This window comes from Pelobates fuscus, chromosome 9 (assembly GCF_036172605.1).
Source record: "Pelobates fuscus isolate aPelFus1 chromosome 9, aPelFus1.pri, whole genome shotgun sequence".
Lineage (NCBI taxonomy): Eukaryota > Metazoa > Chordata > Amphibia > Anura > Pelobatidae > Pelobates > Pelobates fuscus.
The window spans coordinates 78,717,844-78,744,441 of NC_086325.1; positions in this window are offsets into that span (position 1 = coordinate 78,717,844).

A 26,598-nucleotide genomic window follows, 5' to 3' on the forward strand; every position below is an offset into this window, starting at 1 on the left:
CATAAGTACTTGTACTTAAATCTGTTTAACAAAACTGTTTATATTGTGGTAAAAATATATATATATTTATTATTATTTATTTATTTATTTATTTATAACATTGCTTAATTTTTAAAGATACCTGCATATTTAATGAAATATCCTTTATATGTCTTTAAGGCATAAATATCTGCAAATTAAGTTTATATACAAAATGCATGTTCTGGATGTTCCCACAATACCTCTTCTATTATTATATTTTTTATTTTATTTTATTTTATTTTAAGTGTGAAATCTGATTCCTCTTAGGATGAGCACCCCTCCTCAGCCCCCCAGTTTCAGAGGCCCCTTTGGAGGTGACCACAGAAAAGTATAGATTCTATAAAATAGATGTGAGGGGGCTTTGGACAGTAAAGTCACTTTAATTATACTTTTCATATAGCAGATATGTGATATGCAATGGGATTTACTATATCAGAGCATTATCACTTTAATTGACACTGCATTATTCTTTATGCATTATGATTTTTCTTTTTTTCTTAATTTTTAATGTCTGTTTAGAATATTGCTGGCTTTGCAATATCACATTAATTTTGCAGTATATATATTCACAATGCTCTTACAACATATTATTAAAATTAGCCTCCTTCAGTATTAGCACTATCTACCACTGGAATTAGTGTAAGATACACCAATATGTGGTGGAACTGAATCCCCATATATGAGATTTGAAACTGTATTTTTATTTCTACGCTGTGCCCTAATCTGTATTTATATACATAATTGTGGCAGCATATAGCTTTTAAAGAAGCAATTATTTCCCCCATCATGTGTGGTTGACTGTGGACTTTTTAAAACCTACTTTTTATTTTTATTTTTTTTTTAAATCTGTTTCTGGCTCTGAGGGAGCAGGCTGCTGAATGCATGTAAATGCTCTTATTACCTAGTCTATATACATTTATTTATAAACAACATTGGTGTATTTATTTTATTTTATGTGTTATAAAAACTAGTTTATAAAATTCACTGAGATTACATGTGTCTGATCTGATTAGAGTCAGTAGTACAATATCATTGTTCTAATTTCCTTACTGCTAGCAATACAGGTACAGTGGGATAGTACCACTTATTTAAGTAAGCTTTCCCTTTTAAAATTGGTGGACTTTAATCCTGCCATTGCAATAGACTAAAGACTGTACCTGAGTAAGCAAAGTCATTATGTGCAGGAATTGTGCACTTTAAATAGTTGAATACTTATGTACTTATGCTATTCTAGTGAATTGGGCTGGCTGCTTAACACATCATTTAGTATCTTTTGGTCACATTTAAAGCTGTAAATGTATTTAACATTTTATTTAAATAAGCCTTTAATAAGTTCAGTTTAAAAGTTATCAGAGATCCTGTGTAGTTACAATTTTATTTTGCCCTGATTTATCTTACATATATATTATTTTTAATCATTTTATAAATATTTATTTTTGCAGAGCATTTAGGGAAGCAAAGGATGTATAACCACCGGTTGCATTTTTTCTAGGAGGGTAGTATAATTTCAACTCTGTTTAGGAAATATGAGCTAGTTAGCATATATTATATAAAATATATGCTGCAGTGTACTGCATTGTACTGCACTGAATGTATTAAAAGCCATGTCTTTCTCTTTATGGCTGTATGTAATAATGTTGTTCATAATTTGGAATATAAACCAACGACTTCTCAATTTCTTGGAATGTTTACATGTCTCTATCTCTGCAACCTTGGCTGGAAACTCCAGACTCCAAAAATAGTTATGCTGTTATAATTCCTGATTTTCAATCAACAGCTAGCGTAACTGACAATATGGAAATTATCACTGTTTTATGAAACTTTTCATATATAGTGGACATTAGAATCCAGAACGCAGTAATTCAATAATTAAAAGTCCTGTCTGTCTGTTGCATGAATGTTTTCATTAAGCCATAATGCAATTTTCTTTGCATTCTTGGAATTAGACTTCAAATTTCATCGCTCTCTGTCTTATCACTTTTCTTTTGACAACATTTTGCATTAATCTTTTTCCTGCGCATGCATACTATGCAGCTACAAAGAGAACATACCCCTCTGCCTGCAATCCACTGTCCTGGAACTAATGGGCAATGCTGTGCTGGTGTATTAGGCATATCAGGGAGTTTACCAAATATGTATATTTGCTCTCTTATGATATTAAGATCCACAATTTCAGCATTGTATGCTAATTACAATGTACCTGTCACCAGAACTTAAAGCACATTGTACAAGTTCACATTAAAATCATCTCTAATGATGAAGATCTCTCTCTGAGTCTGGGCTGCAAATAGCTCAATAGATTCTTGATATTTCAAGACTTGTGCCATGACAAAGTATTGTGTCTTCTCTTACGTATAAGAGGTTACCTAGGTATTTATTATTTTTTGTTTAACGCTTCCAAGTACAAGTCCCTTCGTGGTCGCCAATTGTAACCGCTGGCGGTTCCCTTATTTACCTCTATAATGTCTTAAAGCATAGAACTTAGCAGGGCTAACCATACAGATATCTTAGCCATAATGTTATATAGTTAGTAAGAGATCCTCTATTTAACATATGTAAATAATTGAGAATACAATATAAAATAAGGATTGTCTTGGAAGCAATAGTTTTGTCTTTTAGATATTTATTATATAAAAATATAAATATAGACATATAAAATCCATTATAGCAGAGTTTATAAGATGAAATTAAATGCTTGCAAATATCATTAGTAGGTTAACATACCCTTCTGAACATGTCATCATGTCAGCCTCTCAGTCATTTTAAGATGGAGCAGCGTCTGTCTCCAAGTCTCTCCTCTGTTTCTTAACATTTTAAAAGTACACCTATTTATACCTTAAGTGTCGTAATTTTAGAGTCACCATAGTTCATATATGAAAAAGTAACTTGTCTACTTTAAATCAATTTAGGACCTCCCTTAAATTGGCAAAGATACAAGGCCATACCTAAAGGGTGTATACGTCATGGAAATTTTCCTGACTTAGTTCAAGATGGCATCTTAAAGTCTGAATAGCTTATCTGTTGTTTATACTAAGACGTAAGTGCACAGTCGTGGGAGATTCCCGGATTTGGGGAAGTTCCATTAACTTGGGGTTACCACAGTATATTGTGTACTGAAAGAGTCGTAGAATAGCCTTGAAGCTTGTTTATGCATTATTGTTATTGTAATTCGTCTGGGACAAAATGGCGCAAACATAATATGCACTGAGGTTATTGCTTAAAGAAACAGTTATGAAAAACAATATGTTCCATTTCTAACACCTTGTCAATTTGCAATATCTCTTAAAGACAAAGTACACAGTTTAAGAAATACAACATTTCATTCTAAAACTTGTAATATTTGCATTTGCCCTTGGCATGCCGGTCCTATATTTTTAAAGTGGCACAGTCATGCTGAACGTACCTTTCCCTAAACACTTTATCTTCTCTTTCTCTCTCAGGATCTGTTGTTCATTTCTTCCTGTATGCTCTAGTTTTCTTTAAAACATAAGTCAAAGTAAGGACTAATTTGTCTTATGTATTTTCCTACGCTTGACAAGCTTTGACCAGCGGAGGAGCAAAGTGAGCTCCATTTCCTGTGGTTAGAGCAATTTCCCACAATTCCCACCTTTCCTCCATGATCTTGCGATGCCTCCTTTCACTATTCCCAAATGTCCGGTCATTTAGACAGAATGCTGGCGAAACTACCGAATTTCGCCCTAACAGAATGAGAAGTTTGTTCATTTATGTTAGGAAGACAATCGGTACTTTTAGGTCAGTTCGAAATTTAATTTGAATGAATGAAATTAAGTTCCAATCCATGCTGCGGCTGCATGTTGCAGCCGCTTAGTAGATAGCTCCATAATTCCAACGGTATCAGGGAACTATCTCCTAAAAGGCTGAAAGACCAAGATTGGTCTTTCAGCCAACTTTACTAATACTAAGTAAAAATTACTTAGTATTAGTAAATAATCTGCCCCTACTCGCTATACCGCGAGTAGGGGCATGTCTAGTGGCTGCTCACAGTTGTAAAAAATAAATAAAGCACAACCCCCCCAATAAATGGCCCCATGGTGGGGCATCTCTTAACTAGTGTGGGGGGACATAGTGTCCCTGTGAGTGGGGGTTATTCAACTAAATGGGGGACATAGGGTCCCCCATAGCCCCCACCCATAAGTGGCGAGTGGGGACCCTAAAGAACAACCAATGAGCGGAGGGTGTGGGCCCTAACTAAAAGATGGGGGGACCTATTGTCCTTCACCCCTGGCCTCCACCCATGAGCAGTGGGTGGGGGCCCTAAAAGACAATGGGGGGACCTATTGCCCCCCCTGCACCACCCATAAAAATACCCCCCAGGGGTGACTAAAGGTCGCCAAGCCCCTAGTCATCCCCACACCCAATTTTTTTTTAAATAAAGCCCTACCTACCCACTTCACCCTAAAAATAGTGAGGGGGAGACAATAAAACTAAATACCTGTAAATAAATTAAAATAACTTACCATTTGATGTCTTTTTTTTCTAAAACCTTGTTTTTGAAGCCCCAAAAAAGGCCAAATAAAAATCCATAATACCCGTTGAACTTTAAAAATAAATTAAAAACCTGAGTGCCAAAAACAAATACGCTGAAAAAAAAAAATCTGAAGCCCCAAAAAAGTAATCCATCTTCACCCAGCGAGGGGATGCTCAAATTGCCTGGCCTGGAAAGGCTTTATAAGCATTTCCATGTCCTGCAGAGCTCAGTCTGTGCAGTGCCCTCGCTGGGTAAAGATGGATTTTTTAGGGAGGGCATCGGGGGGGGGGTCAGCATATATTTTTTGCGTTCAGGTTTTTTATTCATTATAAAAAGTTTGACGGGTATAATAGATTTTTATTTGGCCTTTTTTAGGGCTGAAAAACTAAGATTCTAGAAAAAATAAGACATCAAATGGTAAGTATTTTTAAATTTTTTTACAGGTATTTAGTTTTATTCTCTCCCTCCTTACTATTTTTAGGGTGAGGGAGGTAGGTATGGCTTTATTTAATTTTTTTTAGGGTGTTGGTGGCTAGGAGCTGGGGGACCCCTAGTCACCCATGGGGTAATTTTGCATTTAGCCCCCACCCGTCACCCATGGATGGTGGTCAGGGGGGAGGACAATAGGTCCCCCCATTGTCTTTTAGGGACACACCCACCACTCATGGGTGGGAGCCCGGAAGGGTAATTGTTCCCCCCAATTGTCTTTTACGACCCATACCCACCACTCATGCTAACTATATAAAATTATGGCTAAGATATCTGTATAGAAAATCAAATAAGGATCAGCGCTAACACGCCACAGGGATTGTATTTATAAAGAGTGTAGGCAGCACACCTATAAAGAGAGGGGTCCCCTCTAGTATCCCCCAATACAAACTTAATATGGAAGATAAAAAAATACAAAAAAGATAGCGCCTGTGAGGAATAAATATATCAATAAAATAAATAAATATATGAAAAAACTTAACAAAAGTCCAGGTAACTTGACACTAATCCAAGTAAGGCAGTTCAAAATAGTAGGGAAAGTTCTTTATGGTGCAGCAGACTTAATTGATAGTAGTGGTGTCACGGAATAAAACTTGAGATCCAGTAAGCCATGAGGAGAAGAAATAAAAGGGAATCTCCAATGGTATGGTATGGATATACAATGTGTTACAAAAGATATATAAATGAGATACTACTCACAATACCCAAAGCTAAAATCCAGCTCTGGTTAAGTGGAATAATCCCCACTCAAGGATATATGTAGTTCTCTAACCTTCCAATCTTGTGTGGCAGCAGAGTAATCCAACCCAAAAAATTAAAGGTGGCAGAATATAGTGCTCACTGTATGTTTAAAATTTAACCCCTTAAGGATACATGATGGAAATATTCCATCATGATTCCAGAAGTTGTATCCTTAAGGGTTTAAAGTAAAATATATGAAATGTACTTACAATTTGCCTAGCAGACTCACTGCTCAGTGTATAACGTGTGGGTGGTATAATCCCCACCTAGGGATTATTTATGCTTATTATAAACAGCAAAAGGAATGTCAGGCCAAAATAGTAAAAACTAAAAAAAGGAATATGGCAAATGTGGTATATAGCCAGAAAAATTATTTTATTAGACAGAAATACAAAAAAGTTTCTAAACGTGTTTCGTCTACACATGCTTCTTCAAGTAGAAACTAACATACAGTAAAATCATAGACCTGACAAGCAAAGGTATGTATAGGGAACATTAATTACAATGAGGTTTTTGAAATTGCCACCAAAATGACATAATCGAAATGAGAGTAAAAAGATACACAATCAAAATATAGTATAAATAGAGAATAAAACAGCAGTTCTATTGGGATATGATCTGGAAAATTATTGTGGGCAATATTAGCTAAACATGATGGTTATAAATGGTATAAAAGTAGATTAAAAGAAGGTCACGTGACGCGCAACTTTACTTCCACGTCACATGACCTTTAATGGAATGCATGCGTCATGACTAAGTGAGACATATGTGTAATAGTGAGGGGGAGAGGGAGCTGTATAGGCAGGTGACTCCCTCTCATTACACAAAACAGAATTGCCACGTCATCACGAGGAAGGAGTTTCGTGACGAGGTCGGCGATAAGTATTTAGAACGGACCGATCATTGCCGGTCTGCTGTATGGTGAAATAGACAAAGTAAACCAGCATGGGTACAAAACATATAACAGGATCACAGGATCCAAACCACTGTGGGGTGGTAACATACATGTAAAGAACAGACATAATGTACATAAAACTTAGGAATATCAATGCAATAGTTAATATAGTAAAACACATATCAATATAAAAATAAACATGGGAGGGAATAATAAAGTAACAGTCATACATAAACATTAGGACATATAGAGAGGGGAGTGCATATAGATAAGTAGATATAAGTGTTTCAGATGTCTAAGAGGTAAACATATAAGATGTAAAGTGTAAAATATAGAAATATATGAAAATAAAGAAATATAAAAAAACGTAAATACATACTAGAAAAAAATTAAATACACAATAAAAAATATAACATTTAGAAAATATATAAATAAATATAAAAATTACATTAAAAATAAGAAAAATTACTTATGAATTGTATAATAATAACAATATATAAATGGAAGAAAAATAGTATGTGAAGGATGAAAAGGTATAAAGGATATATAAAAAGGGAGTCTATAAGACGTTAAAAAGATCAAAATCTATATTGATACCCTGTGGAGTCAAGGTCTTTAAATTATATATCCCATTCCATTTCTTTACTCCCCATAACTTTCTTTATATCACCACCTTTCCATGAGATATTGCATTTATCTATGCCTATACTAAGGTATTTAGGATTTTTATTGTGTTTTAAGAAGTGTTTTGACACCGAGTGAGTTTCATATCCCTTGGCAATATTACGACAAATATCTGCTAGTCTAATCGTTAGATTTCTAGTAGTCATGCCGACATAGTGGAGTCTACATGGGCATTCCAATAAATAAATTACATTTTTTGTGTTACAATTAATACAATCATTTATTGAATAAGTTTTTTGTGTTATTAAAGATTTAAAAGTGGTAGTTTTTGATTTGGTAGTGCCATCTGTACTTCTGTAAAATACACATTTAGTGCATTCCAAAAAACCTTTTGGTTTAGTTAAAAAAGAACAGGGGGAGGGGGAATATATGGATGTGCATGGGCAAAATATTCAGTTCAGCAGTTCGAAATTCAGGACTTCGGGACTTCGGCACTTCGGTTCGGTTCGGCATTAGGCAGGTGGGGGCCCTAAATACCAATATGGGGGGACCTATTGTCCTCCCCCCGGCCCCTACCCCTGAGAGGTGGGTAGGGGCCCTAAATTAGAATAAGGGGGGACCTATAGTCCTCCCCCCTGACCGCCACCCCTACGTGGCGTGTATGGGCCCTACATTTTGGTATTTATTGGTGGGGACCAGGGGGAGGACTATACTAAACAACATTATATTCCCCTAGACATGTGCAATTCATCTCATTCCGAATGTTAATTCAGACTAATTTCTGGCAATTTGGGCATTCGAATACTTCCGAATGTCCGAATAGCTGAGTTGCCGAATTCCCCTAGCATAACTATTTTGGGCGTCTGGGATTTTCAGACAAGGTCGCGGAGTTAGAAACAAATAAACAATTCCAAGGAATTGAGAAGTAGTTTTTTTAATATTACAAATTATGAACAACTTTATTACAGACAGCCATAAATAGAAAGACATGGCTTTCAAAAACATTCATTGCAGTTCAATGCAGTACACTGCAGCATATATTTTATATAATATATGCTATCTATCTTATATTTTTACATACACAGAGTTGAAATTAACAACCCCCCCTCCGCTGAAAATCTGTCAATATCAAAAAATATAACAGAAGGGCAACAGGTTATTATACATCCTTTGCTTCTCTTAATGCTCTGCAAAAAATAAATATTTACAAAATAATTAAAAATGATATATATGTAAGATAAATCAGGCCAAAATAAAATTGTAAATATACAGGATCTCTGATCTTTTAAACTGAAATTGTTTAAATGTTTATTTAAATTAAATGTTAAATACATTTACAACTTTAAATGTGACCAAAAGATACTAAATGATGAGTTAAATTCATTAGAATAGCACACGTATGCTATTATTTAAAGTGCACATTTCCTACACATAACGACTTTGCCTACTCAGGTACAGACTTTAGTCTATTGCAATGGCAGAAGTATTAAAGTCCACCAATTTTAAAAAGGGGAAGCTTACTTAAATCAGTGGTACTATCCCACTGTACCTGCATTGGTAGCAGTAAGTACATTAGAACAATGATACTGCACTAACTGTAATCAGATCAGACACTATGTAATCTCAGTGAATTTCATAAACTAGGTTTTCATAAAATAACATAAAATAAGATTACATATCAATGTTGTTTATAAATATATTCAACTCAGTGAAGACTGCATTTACCATCCTGCAGAAACACCCATCACTCTCAGGCCTCACTTCACATTCAACTCAGTGAATACTGCATTTACCATCCTGCAGAAACACCCATCACTCTCAGGTAAAGCTGACTAAAGCTTGGAAGATACTCCACATCATTTATTCCTGGATTGCTACAATATTCTCATGTGTTACTATACAGTTGTTACAATTTATACCTGTAGTTTGCCACTGTAATGTTATGTACATGCAGTGTGTACTACTGTCATTTAATGTTTCTGACCAATATTTCATGTATACAGTTATTAATATTTTAGGTGATAGAATTTGGTTGCTAAACTTTTCAATAGTTTATAACACATGCCTACTCTACCCACCTTCACCCCCCCCCCCCCACACACACTCTCCTTTTCCCCTCCCCAGTCATAAATACCTTCATATGACTGTTCTATCTCTATTCCTCAGGCCTCACTTCACATTCAACTTAGTGAAGACTGCATTTTTTTCCCCACTTCCCAGTTTGTCCTGGAGAGGGTGACTCCAAGAATTTTTACTAGAGAGAACAATCAGAGCCAATAGAGAACAGTAAGTTTTGAAATTTTAAAACCTGCTAAATACACAATGAATGCTGTTAAAGAAGGCAAGATAAAACAAACAGAGGACGACATAAATGCCACCAGAATACAGCCACCAGAATCATAGCCTGAATGATTAGGCATGTGCATGGGGAAAATTTTCAGTTCGGTTCGGCATTCCGAAATTCGGGATTTTCGCAATTCGGGACTTCGGCAATTTGGCACTTCAACACTTTGGAACTTTGGCAACTTAGGAACTTCGGCACTTCAGCACTTCAGAACTTCGGCACTTCAGCAGTTCGACACTTCGGAAATTCGGCAACTTCGGAACTTCGGCAACTTCGGAACTTCGGCAACTTCGGGACTTCGGCACTTCGGGACTTCTATTGCAACCGCTTAGTAGATAACTTCCTAATTCCCACGGTATTAGGGAGTTATCTACCAAAAGGCTGAAAGGCCTAAATTGTTCTTTCAGACAAATTTACTAATACTAAGTAAAAATTACTTAGTATTAGTAAATTTTGCCCCTACTCGCTATACCGCGAGTAGGGGCATGTCTATTAAACAGTGAGCAGCCTGTGGCTGTTAACTGTTTAAAAAAAAAAAATAGGGTCCCCCCTCCCGAGCCCCCAACGCTTTCAAAACCTATTGCCCCCCTCGGCCCCCACCCCTGAGCGGCGGGTGGAGGCCCTAAAGTAAAAGGATGGGGAGGGACCTATTGTCCTCCCCGGCACCCACCCCTGAGCGGTGGGTGGGGGCCCTAAATACTAATAAGGGGGGACCTAATGTCCTCCCCCCTGGCCCCCACCCCTGAGTGGCGGGTGGGGGCCCTAAATTGGTATAAGGGGGACCTAATGTCCTCCCCCGGCACCCACCCCTGAGCGGTGGGTGGGGGCTCTAAATACTAATAAGGGGGGGACCTAATGTCCTCCCTCCTGGCCCCCACCCCTGAGTGGCAGATGGGAGCCCTAAATTGGAATAAGTGGCGGACTTAATGTCCTCCCCCTTGGCCCCCACCCCTGAGCGGCAGGTGGGAGCTCTAAATACTAAAAAGGGGGGACCTAGGGTCCTCCCCACTGGCCCCCACCCCTGAGAGGCGGGTGGGGGCCCTAAATACTAATAAAGGGGGGACCTAGGGTCCTCCCCCTGGCCCCCACCCCTGAGAGGTGGGTGGGGGCCCTAAATACTAATAAGGCGGGGGACCTAATGTCCTCCTCCCTGACCCCCACCCCTGAGCGGTGGGTGGGGGCCCTAAATACCAATAGGGGGGTACCTATTGTCCTCCCCCCCTGCCCCCACCCCTGAGCGGCGGGTGGGGACCCTAAACATTTTTACCCCCCCAGGTGACTAGGGGTCCCCAAACCCATAGTCACCCCCTCCCCCCAAAAAAAAAACATCCCACTACCTACCCCCCTCACCCTAAAATAATGAGGGGGGACCTTTAACTAAGAACCTGTAAAAAAAACAAAAAAAAAACTTACCATTCGATATTTTCTTTCTTCTAAAATCTTATTTTTTCAGCCCCAAAAAAGGGCAAATAAAAAAACATAATAACCGACGCAATTAAAAAAAAAAAAAAAAACGAGCGCAAAAAATAAATAATCCTTCTTCACCCATGGAGGGCTCCAGGAAGACTGAGCTCTGCAGGGCGGGGGAAGGCTTATAAAGCCTTTCCCCGCCCAGCAATTAGGCTCAGAGCACTCTGATTGGTTTGTTTAAGCCACCCAATCAGAGTGCTCTGACAGGTAAATGAAGAGACTGACAGGTAAGAGTGCTCTGTGTCATTTTACACAGCGTGGGAAAGTTCTTTGGAATTTTCCCATGCTGTGTAAAATGTCACAGAGCACTCTGATTGGTTGGATTTCAAACCAACCAATCAGAGTGCTGTGACAGGTAAATGTAGAGCACTTCGGCAATTCGGAATTTCGGCAATTCGGACATTCGGAAGTACCCGAATGTCCGAATTGCCCGAAATTTGTCCGAATTCATATTCAGACCGAAACGAATTGCACATGTCTATGAATCATGATCTGACAACTGAACCTGCACATGTGAAGGAGAAGGATGAACAGACAGTCATGATATATTCACAGTTAACATGGAATATATGAAAAATGAATCATCAACATTATTATCAGAAAGACTCTGGAGTAAACAGACTGTACCTGAATTGTCTTATACAGTAAGAAATAAATGCAAAGATGGAAGCAAAAGGAGGCTAGAAAATTGGTTATGGTGCCTCCTTTTATAATCTGCAGCATTATCATAACATCAACCCAAGCTGTCATTTTAAAACTGCATTGGGATTATGTTAACAAGCAAGAAGCACCTGGACTGAATTGGACTGCACATAATACAAGTTCTATGGTCAGGAGGACAACCTCCAAGAACGATCTCAAAAGGAGAGAAATAGCTCACAGCGAAATGATTGCTAATGTGACCTACATTGGTATTTCACAAGGAACCTATTGAAGATCGTTCCAAAAACCGATTATACATGAGAAAGATGTGATTGGACTATTTCAAATCCTAATAATGGATTCAACGATTATGGCAAAGCATGCTGCAATCAGAAAAAGAGAGGACAGATGCTTGTGAAAGACTTTGGATGCACCTATGAAGGTGATGCAAGAAAAGACTTGCCCATATAGTTTATCATTGAATGACTACCGCAAACAGCACTTCTTTTCTTATGCTGAAAAGAAGTGCTATGCTAATTTTGGACATTGCTATTATGTTTTCAGACAGAAGATGACCGGAAAAAGAAATAAAGGCTGATAACTGTCAACACCCAGCTATTTCTCAAGATGGAACATAGTACTGAGAATACCTGATTGACTATCATAGCCCCTCACAGTACAAGACACGGATTGTTACCTACAACTCAGGAAAAAAGGGGTTTATAGGAAGAAGCAGAAGAAGAGGAATATAGATTTCCTACTGGAGTGAGAAACCATATTCAAATCATTTGCTGTAATAATGAACTTTACAATGACATTTGGTGGCATGTGAATTTGAATTCGGAAGAAACACATCAATTAACGAAAGAAACCTTGATGCAATTAATAAATAATAACAAGAGAATGGAATATAAAAGGCCAGCAAAACCTTTCAGAAACTTGACATCATAGGACACTTGTACTAAAGCACGATTTGCAGCTTTTCTTAAACTCTTCATATTATGTACATACCTACAAAGAAAGGAACTCCTGTAAACATAAACACAGAGACATTGATCCAACAAGGAACCTGTACTGGTTCTATTGCAGATGTGATCTACCAATGCACTCTTTGCTCTTTTGGTATAACTATACCAATCAAATATTAATTGGCTCTATAGAACCATAGACAAAGGATTCTTGCTATATTCTGGACTTCCAGGAACATAGTTTGCATGGAGATAAAAATTATATTTACTAAAGCAAGCATGCTATTTTTTTCCCCTGTATCAGAAATGTGTCAGTGACAATATGTCATATAATACAGATACTATAATTAATGGTATAAAAAACATATAATGTGTTAATTGCAACGGTGGATAGACTTTGTGAATATCTGAAATGTAATTGAAAAGCATTGCTAAAATGCCATATGCAGCTGCAATCTCGCCTACAAGCAATATCTGTTAGACATAAGTATAAGAGCATACCAGCTGATTATCCAGATGAATGTGCATTAATGCCTGTGTCTTGCAGCAAAAGGAAATAGCTAAACAATGCAGATTCCTTTATATCTACTGGACATTTACTTGTAGATTAAATCCAAGCAGTGGTCAGATTATCTGATTTTAACAATGTATCTTTACAGAATTGAATCATGATAGTTAAAAATCATATGATTACAATAACAACTGCAATAATGTTTAAACTTTAGAAGAAAATTTAAAATGTTTTTATTAAATCAGAAATTACTCGAAATTCGTTTAAGATTGCAGAGTGGTATGATTAATATAATCTAATTAATATAAGTGAAGTACTTCAACAGTTACAATTTAACTGAAAGACAGGCAGAAACTTTACCTCACTTATCACAAACCTTTATTTATAATGATAAACATTTTCAGTCTGCCAGAGCTAAGGTCAGTCAATGGAAGGAAAGAGTATTATGGATCAACCCTTCCAGGTGATATCCATGATACATTTGGAAATTGATAAGGTCACCTATTGCAAACTAGTGAAAAGATGTCAAAGATATACATTCAACATCCATACCACTATATGTATATATATATATATATATATATATATATATATATATACCGTGTTTCTCCGAAAATAAGACCGGGTCTTATATTAATTTTAGTCACACAAAACACACTAGGGCTTATTTTCAGGGTAGGGCTTATTTATTTACGGTACCGGTATGTACATTGAACCCCCCCTTTAATTAATCCACCCCCCTTTAATTAATCCACCCCCCTTTAATTAATCCACCCCCTCTAATTAATCCACCCCTCCTTTAATAAATCCACCCCCTCTAATTAATCCACCCCCCCTTTAATTAATCCACCCCCCTCTAATTAATCTACACCCCCCTCTAATTAATCCACACCCCCCCTCTAATTAATCCCCACCCCCCTCTAATTAATCCACACCCCCCCTTTAATTAATCCACCCCCTCTAATTAATCCACCCCTCCTTTAATAGATCCACCCCCTCTAATTAATCCACCCCCCCTTTAATTAATCCACCCCCTCTAATTAATCCACACCCCCCTCTAATTAATCCACACACCCCCTCTAATTAATCCACACCCCCTCTAATTAATCCACACACACCCTCTAATTAATCCACCCCCCTTTAATTAATCCGCCACCCCTTTAATTAATCCACCCTCCCTTTAATTAATTCACCCCCCTTTAATTAATTCACCCCCCCTTTAATTAATTCACCCCCCTTTAATTAATTCACCCCCCCCTTTAATTAATTAAGTCCCAGACATAAAATACCAGTATCTACTCACAGTTCAAAGAGTCCGACCACTGGGTGCCTCACCGCCCGGAATGGATCCTTCCGCTGAAGATCCGTGAAGGCAGACTGACGGCGCTGCGCACGTCGTCATCACGCTGCGCGATGCCGCGGCCCGCAACGCTCCTCCCCCTCCTCATAGAAGAAGGAAGTCCCGCCAATGGTAAAATGCCTAGGTCTTATTTTCGGGGTAGGGCTTATATTGCAGCCCACCCCGAAAATTCAGCTAGGGATTATTTTTGGGGTAGGTCCTATTTTCGGGGAAACACGGTATTAAAATACATGTGATCAAATATTTTATTTATCTGTTTTTCAAATATAAAGAAAATGTTATTTGGTTTGTGATGATTAAAGGTACATATACCTTGTGGTAATAATCCTGCCACATCTATTGATTGTTTAATCAATACATCATACATATGAGTATTAATGTATTATTCTGATTGTAACATACCCCCACTTCAAAAAGTTATAGTTACAACAGATTCTGATATCTATTATTATTATTTTTTTTTTTTTAAATGTGTAAAAACTACTTATAAAAAGGTAGAGTTAAATATAAATAGCTTCACTATTATATCTGAGTGCTTTCTCAACTCAATATTAAATTGAATCACTTTAATCTCCACCCAACAGCTGCTGGAAAATGTACTTAAACAAATAAGGTTCATATTGTTAAGCATCCAATCTCACGAACGTGACTTTCCACAATGGCTGTCAGATCTTGGTAAAAATGTTTTTAAGACAATTTGTGGTTGTTACTGGTATTTCAAGCCACTAATAACTGTAGTTATTATATTTGCTAATTATAACTTAGGGAATAAGTCTTCTCCCTAACAGAACAAAGAAAGATGAATAAATGTCATGTTTCCAATTATCAACTATTCTAAATTGATTGAGAGACTTTGATTAAAAGAGTATTTTTAACATTTAAAGAGAATGTAATTTTAACAAAGGCGGTAAATACTTTGCTGCTTTGAATTCTCCTTATATATCTAAATCATATACAATGGTGTTTATCTTTAAAACAAAACACTAGAAAGATTAACTATGTTACTAATTCATCTATCATTATTATACAAAGTATAACACATGTAAAGATCTTTCCACAGATTTTACCTGTTAACATTTTTATCACAACAACACCTGATGTCGTTAGATGTAGCGGTGTTACCAAGATTCCAATACAGCAAAAAGAGGCGTTCTTGAAATACCACTCCAATTGCTGTATCAATATAACATGTACTATAATAGGATCCATATCACTTAAGACAATGTCTTGAAAATGCTATCAATTAATTTATTCCGTAAAAGAATATCGGAGAGTATCCAATCTATACACATCAGAAACTGTGTAAAAATGTTTCATGGATAAAAACAAAACAAAAAACAAATAAGCAAAGACAAAAGACAAAGACAAATACCAACACCATCACCACGGTGATAACAGATGATGTGGATACAAAGTCTGCATCCAAGTCTACCCAAATATTTGGATAACTGGACTCTGCAACCAATACTATACAACTAATACCCGGGTATTCTACAAACACAACCTCCATATCTAAGGAATGTAAACTTCTACAGGCCTTTAAAGACTTTGAATTACAAACACAATTACTACTTTGAACATTTGGATTACAATTCCTATCAGGATCCATCCAAGAATATTTTACTCTGGTACCTGATGTTCTTTTTAATTATTTCCCAGACAAAAGCTTTGCTTGTTTTAATCAACCACCTTTACATGCAAAGATCACACTATGGATGTTTTACCATTACAACAATGATCAAAGACGCTGGGAGCATAAAAACCTTAAGACTGTTGGAGAACTTTGGTTTTGCTAATTTAAGGAAGAAATGCTCTACAATGCCCACAGTTTAATGGAGAGGGTGTCATGGGCAAATGCAAATATTGTATTCCTCAAACTGTGTACTTTGTTTTTAAGAGATATTGCAAACTGACAAGGTGTTAGAAATGGAACATATTGTTTTTCATACATGTTTCTTTAAGCAATAACCTTTTACCTACTTTCAGTGCATAATATGTTTACACCATTTTGTCCCAGACGAAATACAATAACAATAATGCATAAACAAGCTTCAAGGCTGTGCTACGACTCTTTCAGTACATAATATAATGCGGTAACCCTAAATAGATAAGGATGTTCAGACTTTAAGATGCCATCTTATCCTAGGTCAGGGAGTTTTCCATGACATGTGCACCCTTATGTTTTAGTTATGACCTTGTATTTTTGCCAAGTTAAGGGAGGTCCTAAAATGAATAAAGTGTTACTTTTTCATATATGAACTACGGTAACCTTAAAATGAAGACACCTAAGGTATAAATATGTGTACCTTTTAAATGTTAACAAAGAGAGGAGAGATTTGGAGACAGACACTCCATCTTATAATGACAGAGAGGCAGACATGATGACATGTTTAGGAGGGAATGTTATTCTATTAATGATATTTGCAAGCATATAGTTTAACCTTATAAACTCTGCTATAAATTTTGGTTTTGGATGGTTATTTAGGGCATTTTGGAGCTGAAAGGAAACTATGGAGGGACTTAGCTTTATGACTATTTAGTATACAGTCTATTACTGCCTATACATATTCAGCTAGCGACCTATGAGGTCGTTTTTATACTATGGGTTATTGTGCTTAGCTGTTTTATTTTTTGTTGCCAATCTTATAATATTGATCAGGTTGAAATCATATCCTCGTAAAGCCCTCGTTCTATTTTTCTAGATAGTGACCTTAAAGTTGTATGTATAATTAGTCTAGTGAAGGCTACTTTTTGTATGTTAATGTCTCTATGTTAACTCTATTTAGATCCTTTTGCACAACAATAGTGAAACAAAATGTTTCAATAATTTTTATAGATCATTTGTGTGCAACTTGATAGATCTCAAATGACGGTAACAAGAGGTCACATGGTTTATTCTGCCTGTGCACCAGTATTTAGGATTTTAGACTAGCTCCATTGCAAGTGATACAGACTTTCATTTTTTTGGCTTGCTGGTGACAGTTATAGTATACAGGTCCCCACCTCCTAATTTTCTCACTATCTGTCATTTAGCAGCTTCTTATATTCTGCTACCCCTTCTACCCATCAGGTTTGCTGAGCTATTCTTAGGGAATTAGATGTGGTGTGATTTTTTAATTTTAGACTTGTTATTTAATACAATATGTTTTTAACTTTATGTACATATTTCGTTGCAAACCCAAGGAACTGTATTGTGTCCTTGGACCACTCCAGTGCTCATTTTTGAAAATTTCTAGGGTTATCCTCTATCATAAGTTCTCTTGACACGCTACGGGTCCCTTTTGTTTGGGACATCTTCTCTGTGCTTCCAAGACAATCCTTATTTTATATTGTATTCTCTAATTATTTATGCATTTTAAATAGAGGATCTCTTACTAACTATATAAAATTATCTGAATGGTTAGGCCTGCTAAGTTCTATTCTTTAAGACTTTATAGTGGTAAATAGGGGAACCAGCTGCGGTTACAGGAGGACCCCCCTTTTCATTTAGGTCCCCCACCCACCACTCATGGGTGGGGCCAGGAGGGGGGCAATAGCCCCCCTCCTCTATTGTCTTTTCGGGCCTCCACCGACCGCTCATGGGTGGGGTCAGGGGGGACCCTATGTCCCCCGTTTAGTTGCATAGCCCCCATGCACGGGACTTTCTGACTAATTAATAAATAGACAAAATTCCCGTCTGATTTTTGGACAATGGCAAATGCTCCAGTGTTTAACTGCGCAAACGCAGGAATTTTACAGCGCTATCTAGTGTGGGCAGATGACGTGTCCCACTGGGACTACATCTGCTCACACAAAGATGGCAGCGCCCAGGACGAAATTAAGATTTTAAAAAAATAGGTAAGATGGGGGCTTAGGGGCATTTCAGGGTGACTAGGGGGGCAATTAGATGTAGTGGAGTAGGAAGGCAGTTAAAAAAAATTGATTCGGCCATGACAGTGCCACTTTAACATTGAGGTATGTATGTTGTCATATTGTGCTTTTATAGAAACATAGAAACATAGAATGTGACGGCAGATAAGAACCATTCGGCCCATCTAGTCTGCCCAGTTTTCTAAATACTTTCATTAGTCCCTGGCCTTATCTTATAGTTAGGATAGCCTTATGCCTATCCCACGCATGCTTAAACTCCTTTACTGTGTTAACCTCTACCACTTCAGCTGGAAGGCTATTCCATGCATCCACTACCCTCTCAGTAAAGTAATACTTCCTGATATTATTTTTAAACCTTTGTCCCTCTAATTTAAGACTATGTCCTCTTGTTGTGGTAGTTTTTCTTCTTTTAAATATAGTCTCCTCCTTTACTGTGTTGATTCCCTTTATGTATTTGAATGTTTCTATCATATCCCCCCTGTCTCGTCTTTCCTCCATGCTATACATGTTAAGATCCTTTAACCTTTCCTGGTAAGTTTTATCCTGCAATCCATGAACCAGTTTAGTAGCCCTTCTTTGAACTCTCTCTAAGGTATCAATATCCTTCTGAAGATAGGGTCTCCAGTACTGTGTACAGTACTCCAAGTGAGGTCTCACCAGTGTTCTGTACAATGGCATGAGCACTTCCCTCTTTCTACTGCTAATACCTCTCCCTATACAACCAAGCATTCTGCTAGCATTTCCTGCTGCTCTATTACATTGTCTGCCTACCTTTAAGTCATCAGAAATAATCACCCCTAAATCCCTTTCCTCAGATGTTGAGGTTAGGACTCTTTTATTATTTATGGGTGCTCCAGTTACTTTGTAATGTTGTGTTTGTGTATATGTGGCCTGTTATATTGTATATGTTCATGAGTAGTTGGTGGTAATGTGTATCATTCCTATGAATATGGACTGTGTATGGCTGCTGCTTGTGTAATTGTGTATGAATAATATGTCACATTGTGTGCTTGGTGGTGTGTGTATGTGTGGAGCTGATTGTGGTGTTGCATGTGAGAAGCTGCTTGTGGGGTTGTGTGCGTGTATGTGGATTGTCAGTGGTGCAGCTCTCTGTATACCTAGCAGTGTGGATAGCATCTCTGGGGTTCAGTGGAGATGGGGCTGGCTAGATACTGATCTATGGCATGAGCTGCAATAGATGCTGTGGGCTGCACTACCCCAATGCAGATTCCCATTCACAAGTGCTGCAGTGCATAAACTGAGGATTGTCCCTAACCAGCTGCAACCATTGCTCTAGCACATATCTGGATTCCACTTGGACTTCTGATAGGCAAGAGCCTTTTCAGCTCTGGCAGCTTTGAGTGCTGTGCAAAGGCACCTTAATTGCCATTTATGCCACATGTGCCATAGGTTGCTGACCCCTACTTTAGATAAATGAAAATAATTCTGTGCTGAGGGATTTAACATAGTAAAAGAATATCTAATTGGAAACATGGATATAACAGGAAAGTTGTAATTTCATAGAAAAAGATGATGCAAATAGGTTAAATTTGAATTTCGATAAGTTGATGTCTGCAAATCAACACCTTTTGACTCAGGCAAGGATATTTGTGACCATATGTAAATCGGGAGAGAAGGCGGGGCACCTTAAATGTCCCTAATGATTATATAAAACAATGTTAATGATTTTATAAAACAATGAAGAGAGAGAGAGTGAGGGCTAATAGTGTAGTAAGTCTCTTTTTTAGTGATAAATAAGGAATAGGATGTGCACATAAAATTTCAACTAGAATCCAGCTCCCACTTCAGTGTTTGGGGGTATGATCCCCACCTAAAGGTATTGTGCAGTCTTGTGTATCCAGTAGTTATTCCTTATAAGAGATCCAAATACATAAAAGGAGAATGAGCTAAAATAATATAGTATAGTATATAAGGGATAACATTCCAGAGGTAAGGAAGTATATAGGGTAAAGCATGGAGTGGTATGATCCCCATTCTAGGATATGTAGGTGGTGCAAATCCTCTCCATACATATATAAAAAGAATAAAAATATATATTGCACACCATTATGTCAAAGTGTAAAAACAAATACAAAATGTACTTACATGGAATAGAGCAATATCAGATTGCTCAATCCTAAGCACGTAGAAGGTTTATATCCCCACCAAGGATATAAGGATACAGAAGCAGGCAGCAGTGGTAAGGTTGGCATAAAAAAATAAAAAAAAAATATTTATTTATAAAAACAATAAAAGTATAAAATAAAAATAATATAAAAGCAATGTTCAATTTTACACAAACACATTTCACTATAAAGTGGACTTTATCAAAGTGTATTGATACGTATTGCTTGATTGTATTAATATTAAAAAATTGTACGTGCAGATCGTGTTCCTTTTTTATCACTAAAAAAGACACAAAGACACATACTGCACTATTAGCCCTCGCTCTCTCTCTTTTTTTGTTCATTTCATAAAATCACTAAGGACATGTAAAGTGTTCTACCTACTCTTCTGATTTACCTGTCACTTGTTCAACCGGAAAAGAGAGATGCTGGTCTTGGTTGTTGAGCTTCCAATTGGACTATATCAGTAACTTTTCAAGCACTGAATTCTCCTTTTCTTCATTTTTGTAACCATACAGAGAGTCAAAGTATAGTTCGTATAGCTTTAGTTCAACCCTAATATAATTTTTTTTTAGCTGTTATAAACAGACTAATGTTTGGGTTAGTATTTCCTTAAATTGCTTAATACTTACATTGCCAATACAAGATTTTTTGATTTTCAATACCTTTTTTGCATTACTTTTGTACCTCCACGCTAAATCCATTATGGCTCTAATTACAATCAACCTCACTTGAAGTTTCAGAAAAATGCTAACATGAAGTTGAATCAATCTGTTTCTCAGTTTCACTGAAGATCTCATTATTTTATTCTTTGTATAACTACCTCTTCTATAAGTGCTATTAATGTTTCAATTATTTAAATGGTTAAGGAGCTTTCAAAGTGTAAAATAATTGCTTATTCACAAAATAACTGAGTTGCTGTTTAAGTGTTACTGTTGATTTTTACCTTCAAAACACAACCAGGATTATGTGCAACTAATTGAGCTACTCCTAAAATGAAACATGGCCCAATCAGTTTAATTTGTGATATTTATTAAAATTAACCACATGATGCCTTTTTAGAATGATACAGATAAGCCTTGATGTGAAAATATTGTAGTGAAATAAAAATCAATTCAAGACGACCCAGCTAATCAACTATTTCAGGCATGTTACTGTTATATTTAACAATGTGTTTATTTCATCTGCAATAAAATTCATAATTATTTTTTCTTCTGATGCAGTTGTCACACATGGTCATACCAAAATAGTCACCACAACTGTTTTGCAAATGCAGTAGTCCACTGCTTTTTTATTTCCATTACTTTTATACATGTTCCTTTCCGGTGTAAACCATTTGATAACTTCAGGACAGATGATATGTCAGAACTCTTGTGAAATCACGATTTGCCTAACACTTTATCTTAAAGTGGTAAAATAAATATGGTATCTCATTTTTCTTTTGTAAATACATAATGCATCATAACCCCATCGAAACCATCAACAGGTATAACAAAAGAGGTTAACTGGTAGATCATCAAAAACGTGCTGCTAGCTGATAAAAGTAATGCAATTTTATTTGTAGTTACAATAAACATATGGATTCTGTCTCGACACAAAGGTTGTATTTGCTACAAAATGAAACAGAATTATTGTTTTCATCAATTCATTTAGAGTACAATCTAGCAAACCCATTTTTACAATAAGAGAGATTTGCTTTGTCATTACAAACGCAGGCACACTGTGAAAGTATTGTTACATTTATTGCAGGCAAACTCACTCTATTGCACTTGTAATATGTTTTGTCTTGTGACATTCAAATAGCATTTCTGCTGTGTTTCTGCTGATGGCAAAAAAATACATTATTTTTGAATCCTCAAATATATGAAAAAGGCATTTAGAGAATAAAATACATTACAATGTGCTTCTTGTGTCTACTGGACTTAGGAATTGTTTAAGTTTTTTTTTTTTTAAATCTTTCTATTGAAAGGGGTTATTTTTTAAATGTTAAAAAAAAAATATAGAAATAAACAGTGTTTCTTTCCTAGTCATCTTTGGATTCATATATTTATGAAATATATATATATATATATATATATATATATATATATATATATATATATATATATATATTCCAAGAAAATAATGAGAGCACTCACTGAAATTTTAGTCAATCAAAAGAGGGTATTCAAATTTGCATATTTAAAAATCAACAATTTGACCTACGCAAGGTCTTTATCAAGGTGTACACACACACACACACACACGTATATATGTGCACTTACACAGTTAAAAATAAATCAAAATGTATGACAAATAATCATATGTATCAAGACGACATAAAACACTGATCAGCCCCAAATTAAAACAAACCTTCCTAATATTACATAGGTCCCCTTTGTGATTCCAAAACAGCTCTGATACATCTAGTTATGGACTCCACAAGACCTCTGAATGTATCAGTGTGGCAGGGTGGAATATCCTGCTGAAAGAGGCCACTGCCATCAGTGAACACTATTGCCTTGAAGGGGTGTACGTGGTCTGCAACAATATCTAGATAGATGGTACATGTCCAAGTAACATCCACATGAATGCCAGGACCCTAGGTTTAAACTATTTATCAACAATACAAACTGGTGATATTGTAATGATATACAAACACTAAAAAACGTTGGTAAAATGTGTCTTTCTGTATGACAGAGTGTGCAAACAAAGGAACAAAGCAAAAAATAAATGAAATAAAAAAAAAAAATAAATGCAAGGTGAGCCAAAATTTACAGCAGCATTTGACAAGTAAATAACTTATTTGTTAGTAGTTACATTTTTTGTTGCAGGAACATATTATAACTGAGTCTTGGGAGATTCATCATGGGTAAGTTCACAAAGGAACAATAAGTAAACATAGTGGAATTTTATTTAGAAAATGACAGGTCCATTATTTTGATGCAAAGAGCTTACCGTTTCCACTTCAGTGTAAGATATGGACCTTTCAGCTCCCAGTTACTTCCTGTGAGGATATCTGAAAGAGTGGGTGAATATGAACAAATAGTGTATATTTGAGCAGCTCAAGGAGAATGTCCATGCAGAAATTCAAACGCTAGAGCATGAAACGTTATCTAATGTTATGAACAGTGCAATTAAAAGAGCCAGACATTGCCAGGCGGCAAATGGAGCTCACTAAAAACATATCATCTTCCTTAACTATCAAAACTCCATACACTAAGCATTCATTGTATGATATATAATTGAAATTGGGTTATTAATAAAAAGGTTATTAACTCCTCAAACCCTTACTCTGAATTTTGTCCCACCCAGTATATTACAGTACATGATATAAATCTATAAACAACCAAAATCTCTAACTTTTATTTTAATTCACTGTAAATCGTAGATTTGGTATTCAAAAATTATAAAGCCAACAATAAACATTTTTGCAATTATGTAATAGAGAATGTTGAATACAAATGACACGAAGGTGTTTATTTACTGTATTTATCGAATTGTTCACGCTTTTGAAATTTGGTTTTAAATTAAGTAGAATTTGGTATTTAGTGTATAAACTGCAGAGTGTGATATTCGTGTTATAATAATTTTACAGCTTAAGATGAAAATGTTTGTGTTTTGTTTTTTGTTTTTTCATAGTGCAAGGAATAACATTCAGGCTTGTGATGCCACGACAGCATTGACAAGCATGTTGCAAACACACATGTAGATACAGCGTCATGGCATGTGAAGAAATCGTATGTTTTTATGGTTTTAATAAACTAAAGGTCCAATTATAAGACTAGAGAGAGAACGGGTTCTAGAAAATGAATACTAGCAGTAGATTAATTGAGCTGCTGTGTCAGAGAGTGGAGAATAGGAGCATGCAGGAGCAGTGTTAAAAATGCGAGGGAAAATAATATCAGATCTGTCAGAGGAGGTTTGCAGTTCCAAAACTGAGTATTATATATATTCAACAGTCTTTATTACTCCATAGAATCAAATACAAATTAAATAGATAAAACAGAATTAACTAAAAACTTGTCACCACACATGATATCAGTAGAGAGTATAGTAGCCAGTTAGCACAGTGGACTGTGTACATTACAATAGCTATTGAGAAAGTAGGAACAGAGCGGGCCTAACACTATGTTTTTTATTCCAATAGCTCAGAGGGCCCTCACTAGGGGGCAAAGCACTTTCACACAAGAAAGCTCTGACTTATTTTTTCATTTTAAATATGTTGGCTGTTTGCTGATTCATTTTCTCCAGCCAAACTGCCAAAGGCCTCAGCCAAACCACAGATGCTCCATTCTTCTGTGTTGGGGTTTTGTTGCCGACCCTGCTGCTGGAAGTATTAGGCAATGACGATATGTTAGGTCAATGTGCAAATCTTCCTTAATCAGCATGCCTTTCTTTCACTACAAATAACTGACTCTGTTAATAATTATTTCCCTATGGTATGTCAGGTTACTGTATAGCAGAGTCATGTTCACACAGAGTAGCTAGCATCAATTTAGGGAAACTAGCAAGTTGTTCATTCAACATAGCATTGAGTAGATCTTTCAGTTTCTTGACCACTGCTACTACATCAGTGTGGAGTATGCCACCAGGAGCTAATTCCCTGTTTTCCAGGAAGGTATTCTCAATATGCTCTATTATTGTCAAATCCAATCCTCATGCTGCAGTATGGAGTCAATGTCAATGGAGCGGTAGGAAGATAGAACATGTTGTTTCAGAATTCTTTCCAGAATATAAAAGGTGCAGTTTCATGAATAACTGGCATCCTGTCATAGAGGAAACCCTCTTATCTCTCACTTCTGCTTCAAGAATCGGCTAGCACTTTCACTACAGTGGAAATGCCCATCAATCTTTGTTCATTGCTCAAGTGTGGTCTGCATATTTGCAGTGGCTTCGTGAATTGCTCCCTTCACTAAAAGATGTAGGAGGCTTGCAGAACAGCACACACCTACAAAGAAACTCTGTCTCAGTGAGCAGTGAGTTAGCAACATCCTCAGTCACTATGAACCCAATTGCCTGACCTCACAACATTCATCTGATTGCCTGCCATATGCTTAATGTTCACTCTCAGCCTGACATGCTGCTAAGGTCCATCACATCAACCACCATGTCTAGGCACCGTGGGCTGCCACCAGTGTGCCATCAAAGAGAAGAAGGCATGCTGGTCACTAGGAGCACTTCATAAATCTGTGATAATGTGCACCCACTCGCCTACAGCTTAACATACAGTACTAAGCAAAAGTGGTACAGTGATGGGACTATGGTCATGTTGAAGGTGAATCACAAGGGAATGATATATTGTGGAGCAAGGGCCAGCTGCTTAATTGTTTCCCCTTCCATCATGGAAAATATATCTCCCCTTATAGCAGCCAACTGGGCAATCAGACCGCTGTATATGTTTGCTTGTTCTTTTGACATGCCTCTGAACTGAAGTCCAGACACATCCCCGCGATGATGAGGTGATGGGGATTGGAAGTCCATCTGTCCTGGTTGCCTATTGGCGCTATGTTCAACATATTTCCTGCTCTGTCTATGGGTGGTAGTAGTGGACGATGTACCAGTAATGGTAGTTGGTTGTGCAGAATCAGATAAAGTACCAGTGGACCTGCTGTCTGCCCAAGTAGTTATTTTTCAGCTTCTTCCCTTAGTAATACAGACTTGAGGTGTCTTTGCAGATGTTGGTTCATACTGGCACCAGTGAAATAAACCCTCAATCTAACACAACTCAACTTCCTTGCTGTATATTTTATTCTTTGCAAGCAGTTTGGAAGGCTTTCAAGTAATGCCAAGCTTCATTTTTACACAATATATTAGCCTGAACCATTTGACTTATGGCTGACGAAAATTGGATTTATATTGTTGGCAATGAAGGCTGTTGCAACACTAATCTCTACACTAGCACTTAGTTGACTAATGCTAATGGCAAGGAGGGATAATAATATTAATTTCACTTGGTGAGCTACCTCTGGCACTGTTAGGCAATGATGCTCCAACTGTTTCTATGAAATGAGGCAATTTAACTACACATATGCGATAGACTCAGACAAAGTGGCAAGTACACAATAA